The 7,751-nt window shown below is 47.7% G+C and overlaps 1 non-coding gene across 1 annotated transcript; it reads right to left on the bottom strand.

The window, feature by feature from the left end:
- Positions 1-6,939: 6,939 nt before the first annotated feature.
- LOC145543891 (U6 spliceosomal RNA) lies at positions 6,940-7,049 on the bottom strand. Its single transcript, XR_014081136.1, has one exon. It is a non-coding gene; the product is annotated as a U6 spliceosomal RNA (small nuclear RNA).
- Between the last annotated feature and the right edge of the window lie 702 nt (positions 7,050-7,751).

Genomic DNA, 7,751 nt, shown 5'->3' with positions numbered 1-7,751 from the left:
AAGAGAATTGAAAACATATGTTTCAAAATAGAAACTTGTACAGAAATGTTGATAGAGTCATTATTCACATTAGCCTGAAAGTAGAAACAAACCAAATGTCCATCAACTGATGAAACAAAGTGTAGGCTATCCATTCAGTAGTTACTATTTAGTCATTAGAAAGGAATAAAGTACTGATAACTGTTACAGCATAGATAAATTTGGAAAATATTGTGCTAAGTGAAAGAAGCCCATTACAAAATGCCCCAGATTGCATGTGAAATGTCCAGAAGAGAAAAATTAATAGAGACAGAAAATAGATTAGTGGTTGCCAAGAGCTGGGAACAGAGAGTGTATGTATTATTGAATGTGGAGTGATTTTTTGGAGGGACAAAAACATTCTGGAATTAAATCATGGTAATTGTTGAGCAACTTGATAAATATACTAAAACCACTGAAATGTACAGTTTAAAGAGGTGAATACTACTAATGTGTGAATAAAATCTCAGTGTTTAAAAAAACTATGGGATAATACATGTACACCCTTGAATATCCTTTGGCATATAAGTGGTATTCAGTGAATGTTTATTTTCTTTTCTTCTTCCTGTTCGTCTCCCAGTGTGGTTTTTTAAAGAAGTCAGTCTGGTCTGCTCACCACTGAGAACCTCTGCCTGGTGGCGTCAGCTTATTGGGCTGAAAGTCAAGTTTATAATCTCGATTTCCTGAAAGCCTGGTGTCTCCTGGGCCTCAGGCTCACTTTTACGATTTACAGGCAAATCTCAGATTATCAGAGCTGGAAATCACTCAAAAATTCTGTGAACATTCTCCACCCTTCAGTTAGCAAATATGAGGCTTATAGCACCCAGAGGAAGTGAATGTTGGTCCCAAAGGGAATAAAAAAGGCGCTACTGAAAACAAAGAGAAATCATGCTCCAGTTTACCAGGTGACAGAGGAAGGCTGTGATTCCATGTAGCAAAGTGTTTTCAGGGCCCAGCTGTTGTTCAGTCGCTCAGTCATGTCTGACTGTTTTCAACCCCATGGACTGCAGCACTCCAGGCATCCCTGTCCTTCACCATCTCCCAGAGTTTGCTCAAACTCATGTCACTGAGTCAATGATGACATCCAACCATCTCATCCTCTGTCATCCCCTTCTCCTCCTGCCTTCAATCTTTCCAAGCATCAGAGTTCTAATGAGTCAGCTCTTCACATCAGGTGGCCAAAGGATTGGAGTGTCAGCTTCAGCATCAGTCCTTCCAATGAATATTCAGGGTTTATTTCCTTTAGGATGGACTGGTTGGATCTCCTTGCAGTACAAGGGACTCTCAAGGGTCTTCTCCAACAGCACAGTTCAAAAGCACAGATTCTTTGGTGCTCAGGCTTCTTTATGGTCCAACTCTCACATCCGTACGACTACCAGAAAAACCATAGCTTTGACTATACAGACCTTTGTTGGCAGAATAATGTCTTTGCTTTTTAATACGCTGTTAGCAGTGCTATTAGTGGTCTTGGATCTCCAGGCCTCCACAGTAAGGGAAGGGTTGGAAATAAAGATCTCAGTGTTTGATGTTAGAAAGCGGAAAGGGAACTTCCTTGGTCAGCGATGCTGACTTTTCTTTACTAGAGAAGCATTTCAGTTTCCATTAGTGGGTGTGAGAATGGGGTAGGACACACCTAACAGAAGGTGGAGATGGAGACAGGCGCTCAGCTCAGAGGAGGAACCCTGAAACATGGGGGAAGCTGGAGCCTAAGATAAAAACTGACCCAAGAATGGAGCCCGAGATTTTTTCAGTCATCCCAAAGTGTTTCCTAATTTTTTTAAAATCTACTTTGACCCAACATTTTTTTTTTTAATCGGAGTGCAATTGCTTTTCAATGTTGTGTCCATTTATGCTGTACAATGCGGTGAATAAGCTATATGAATACATATATCCCCTCCTTCTTGAGCCTCCCTCCCACCCCCACCCCTATCCCACCTCTCAAGGTCATCACAGAGCACCAAGCTGAGCTCCCTGTGTTATACGGCAGCTTCCCACTAGCTATCACACGATAGTGTATGTAGGTCAATGCTGCTCTCTCAATTTGTCCCTCCATCTTCTTTCCTCTCTGTGTCCAGACATAGAGAATGGAGCCTGAGATCGGATGTTCAGTTGTTTGCTCTGCAGGGTGGGATTTCAGACTGAGAAGTGAAAAAAATCCACATGGAGAATGTTACACCTTGGGCATCATAATGCTTAGAGGCAATTATCCTTCTAGGCAGTTATACTTCTATCTCTGTGGGGGATGGGAGTTACAGCACATTGTCCAGGGAAGGTAACCCCGGCAGCCTGGTGAACACAGCCCTGCTGGGTGCTGGAATCTTCTGAAATTTCGGAGGCTCCATGGGCTGAGTCAAGGTGATGGACACAGGAGAAGGAGGAATGTAGGGTGGAAGGGAAAGGGTATATATGCAGGGACTCAGTAGTCTGGGATGTGTGGTTGAATGAGCTCATTCTGGAATGTCAGTTCATCCAGGAACTTCCAGATGAATCTGACCAGAGGAGCCAAGACTGCAGAGCGGTAAGAGGGTAAGACAGTGAGGGCCCAGAGTCAAGGGCAAGGTAATGTGAGGGAGACAGAGTAAGGATGGGGACAGGGAGATGCTAACTGTTGGACTTGGGAGGTGCTAAGTGTCAGGGGTGATGGAGGTGGCTCGGTGTCAGGGGCCACCACAAAGTTGACAGTGCCCAGTGCCAGGCATGAGGGATGCTTACTACCAAGGATGGACTTGTGCTCAGGACTGGGAAGATGCAGGTCAGTGATGGGCTGTGGATTTCTTTTTGGGGAGGGCCATGCCACGCGACATGTGGGATCTTCCCCAACAAGGGATTGAGCCCATGCCCCTTGCATTGGAAGCTCAGTCTAAACCACTGGACTACCAGGGAAGTCCCAGGCCAGGGATGGGAAGGAACGGAGGGGAGGCATGGGTGCTGGAGTATGTGTGTGTGTGTGTGCTGAGTAGCTCAGTTTTGTCTGACCCTTTGTGATCCCATGGACTGTAACCCACCAGGCTCCTCTGTCCATGGGATTTCCCAGGCAAGAATACTGGAATGGGTTGCCATTTCCTTTTCCAAGGGATCTTCCGGACCCAGGGATAGAACCTGAATCTGTTGTGTCTCCTGCATTGCAGGTGGATTCTTTACTGCTGAGCTAACTGGGTGCTGGAGAGGGGAGCTGAATCTCAGCATGCAGGTTGGAGGTCCAGTTTCTGGGGGAGCTCAGTGACAAGGATAGAGGAGGCCAGGGTTGGCTCTAGACTGACCCTCTGTAGAGGACTCAGAACTCTTGAGACCTGGCCACAAACTCCCTCCTGACTCTCCTCTGCCTACCCCTGGGCTCCACTCTCCCCCTCTACTAGCTGCCTCCCGGCCCTTACTCATCAGACTGCTTGTCAGGACTCAGGATGGGGGCCTGGCCTATGGCAGGGCAGGGACATACCGGCATGGACACGAAGCCCCAGGGCAGGGGGAGCCCGGGCTGCCTCTGACTCCTGAACTCTACTGTCCCACACCAGGGCTGAGGCTGGTGGCTTCTGGGGGCTAGCCAGGCTGGAACAGCAGACGGGCCCCACCAGGCTCTAACGTGGTAGCATCCTTCCATTCCCAGTGGTCCCATGACACCCCCACCTATGAAGGAGCTTGTCAAGAAGGCCTAGAAGAGGAGAAAGCGGGCCATGTTCTAATGCCAGGTTTCCAGGGCCCCAAGATAGGAAATGTGCCCAAGGCCACTTCGCAGGGCCATGGCAAGGCCTGTACCAGGACCCAGGATCCTGGTTCCAGCTCACCGTCTTTCCAACACATCCTTCCAAGCAGTGCATCTCATGCTTTCAAATCCTGCCAGGGGATCAACAGGCTCTGCCATTCATTTACCAGGTGACCTTGAGAAGTCAGTGAACTTCCTCAAATCTGTTTCCCTGTGTGCCATATGGGCACAAGGTGATTGGAGTGTTACCAGCCTTATTGATTCAACATGAGGTCACTTTCTCCAGCTCTTGTCCTGCACACGCATTATGAAGGATCTTAGTCTCCTGAAATAGTCCCCCAGTGACAATGCACCCAAGTGGGGACTCTCACGAGGGGTCACCCACGTGCACACCTTCCACTGGTGCCAGGCTCTGCCTCTGCCCTGAGAAGCCTGACAGCATTCTTCTGGGGATCATGGTGCCTGTGCTCCTGGCATCCTGGATTCCATCATGTGCTCTTGTCTCTGGGGGAGAATATTCATCCCCACCCCTACCCCCCCACCACGTGTGTGAAGGTTGTCCAGAGGAGTGGTGTCCGGGCAACATGGCTAACCCTCCATGTCTTGCAGAATTTTCAGGAAAATAACTCCTTTAGCTTTCAGTTAGTGGTCTCCAAGGGTCAAGAGATCTCTCTGAATGACAAATGCCAGGCTCTGCTAAGTGCAGCGGGGACGGGGATGTTCCCCAGACCTTCCGTCTGTTCCTCAGCATCTCCTAGCTCCTCTTGCATTTGGTGAGGCCACATGATTAGTTCTGACCAGTCAATGTGATGTCACTTCCCACTGGAAGCTCAGGAGACTTACACTTTCTTGCCCTTATTTAGGAACTGGCGACATCCCACATGGCAGGTCCATGAGTGAATATGTGGGACAGAGTCCTCCCTCAGGGTTGGACTTTGCATGAGTAAGAAATAAACTTTCAGGTGTAAAGTCACTGAGATTTTGGGCTTGCTTGTTACACAGCACAACCTAGCTTCTGCTGACTAATGCACCAAAATAAAGTTTGCCCCTCCTAACCAAGATGTCCTTACCTGATCCAGCTCAACAGACCAGGTCACTTCTTCCATTCACCTTTGATTTCTTCAAGAGATGGCTCAGTCCCACAGCTGGAGGGCTCCTTGTAAGGATTCTCTGTGAATTCATGACATGTGCTTGAACTTGCCAGAGCCTCACTTAGAGCCACCATCACCATCACCACATCACCAGTGTCCCTCACTGCTGTCCCTGTTGCAAAGGTCTCTTCTCTCAACAACTGATTCCACCCTGGATTCCAACCTTCCAGACTCTGAAAACTAAACTACTGAGCTGTGTATTTGGCAGATTTCCCTACATTCTCATGAGCTACAAATGTTGCTTTGTCATTGACCTCATTTCCAGACTCCTCTCATGATATCCTGACACCTGCTATTTCTCTCCCCCATATACACTCCTATCTCTTCTTGCAGTGGTTCCATGCATATCACAGCATTTGGCCAGCCTCACAGGATGCTTGCTGCCTGCCAGCTCTTATACCACAGGCCGTTGCTCCTTCAGACAGGATTCTGCCTGCTTCTGATGAAATCCCTTTAGGGCTTGACCCAACCAGATTCACAAACTAAATCTGTAGTTTGTATCTCCAGGCACACCCAAAGGGCTGGAGGGGAAAGTTTCCATGTCCTTTTAGAAGTACTTCCTCCCCACCCTACCCCTAAGCCTTCAGGTGTACCTGGACTTCAGGTGTGGGAGGAAGGGGTCCAGCTCCTCCCTTTCAAGGAAAATGCTCAGTTGCTTCTGTTGTGTCTGACTCTCTGGGACCCCACAGACTGTAGCTTTCTAGGCTCCTCTGTCCACGGGAGTATCCCAGCTAGAATAGTAGAGTGGGTTGCCATTTCCTCCTCCAAAGGATCTTCCCCACTCTGGGACTGAACCTGGGTCTACTGTGGCTCCTGCATTGGCAGGCAGGTTCTTTACCTCTGAGCCACCTGGGAAACATACGCTTTCAGGGGACATGCAATGGAGTTGCTTAGTCTTGGTAATGCTGGTGTATTTCTCTGATGGAGTCTGTCTCCCTGGCTTCCATTGACTTGAAAAGGTGACTTGAAAAATAGTCACCACCAAGTACCCATTACTAAAGACTCTATCCACAATCCAGGCATGAAACTCTCCATATTTCTACAATTGTGGGTCTGTATCTCTGTTTTGTGTCAGTCTCAGTCTGTGGATGCTATGAGCTAGGAATGCCTGCAGGCACTCAACTGGGTTGTACTCCTCATGGGAGCACCACTGAGTCTTCCCCAGTTGAAGCCAATGTTGAGGCTGGACCAGCCATTGTGATTCTTACTATGCACCTCAGCAACAACGATCAGGGAACTTTGAAAAGACAAGGTTTGCTACTCACGGTCCTGGAGGGTATGCAGCACTGTAGTAGCCACACAGCGAGGTCTCAGAGAGAGAGAGCTCAGACCTGGGGTTCTGCCTTTATTGGGGTGAGGGTGAGGTATCTGGGATTTCATAGGTTCACTCTTTTTGGGTGAATTTAAAACACAAAAGAAATAAAGCAGGGAAGGGAAAATTGGGGTCACTCAAGTGGTCAGTTAGCTAGGTCACCCAGAGCTTTCTGAAAGCAGAACTTCATGGGTGGGGTGGTCTGACCCTTTATCTGATTTTGTAGCCTGCAATATGCTTGTCAGAGATGGATGTCTTTGAAGTGGATGTCTAGGCAACCAAAAGTTTGATGTCAGCCCCTCCCATTGTAACCAAAAGCTGGGAATTCCCTGGTGGTCCTGTGGTTAGGACTCAATGCTTTTGATGCCTTCACTGCTGTGGCTTGGGTTCAGTCTCTGGTTGGGGAACCAAGATCCCACAAGCTAAGTGGCATGGCGAAACAAGCAAGCAATCAAAAGCAATCATAAGCTAACTTACACGACAATTCCCAACTCTTTGTTTAGAGGCATTGGATGTCCTGAATACTCAGGCATCTTCCTGAGCAAAGTCCTAAATACTTTTCTCTACCCTCCGCCTTGCTGGATATGCCAGATGAGGTGACTGTCTCAGACTTAGGCAGTCTGGATTTTTCTAGGTCAGTGGTATAACAGTGACATAGCATAGGGCTTAGAAAGTGAGCTTGGGTGGTAGGCTGTGTGGGTTCAAATCTGAGCTCTGTTCATTTTTGTTTGTATGTTTTTATTTTTTGCTCGTTTGTTTAAGCTATGAAACACTTCGTCAGTTTGCGTGTCATCCTTGCGCAGGGGCCATGCTAATCTTCTCTGTATTGTTCCGATTTTAGTACATATGTTACTGAAGTGAGGACCAAGCTCTGCTGGTTTTAAGCCAGGTAACCTTGGGATTCCTTAACCTTGCTTTAGTCATCTGTGAAACAGAGAGGCTAATGACACAAATCTCCCAGGGCTCTTGGGAGGATTACATGTCATAATATATGCTGAGTGCTTAATGCCTGCCATAGAGGAAATATTCAAATTCCCTCTGCGTGCCCCTGCAGGCCCTTCAATTTCACTCTCACTTTTTCTGCAGCCTAACAGGCTGCCTCATGTTAATCTTCACTAAGAGCTGACTTTATCTTGTCACTCCTTTCCTATGCACCTACCCTAGCTCTGAGCCTTCATAAGACATCAGTGCATAAAGTACACTTAGAGGCCCTCCTCTGGGTCCTCAGAAACCTCCACAATTTGTCCCCAACCCAATCTTCCAGATTTATTCCCTTTCATTCCCTTCCAGGACCTTTCAACCAGTCTAGCCGACCTCCCTATTCCCATCAAGGCTCCCCACTCAGGCCAAGACTATATGCTGACCTATTCCATACTTCAAGTCTTACTCACCCTCGAAAGCTCAAGTGGAAGACTCTCCTCCTCCAGGAAGTCTTCCCTGACTAGACAAAAATTTGGTGCCATTCACATGCTAATTAGTCACCCACAGAATTATCTCTCTATAGTTTTGTTTTTGCCTGCATTTGCATATGATCTTCCCCACAAAATGAGAACTCTTTGCAGGCAGGCAC

This window comes from Giraffa tippelskirchi, chromosome 3 (assembly GCF_054371585.1).
Source record: "Giraffa tippelskirchi isolate mGirTip1 chromosome 3, T2T-mGirTip1v1.2.pri, whole genome shotgun sequence".
In the NCBI taxonomy this organism is placed as follows: domain Eukaryota; kingdom Metazoa; phylum Chordata; class Mammalia; order Artiodactyla; family Giraffidae; genus Giraffa; species Giraffa tippelskirchi.
Note: the sequence above shows the minus strand (reverse complement) of the source record. Positions and strands in the feature narration are given on the sequence as shown.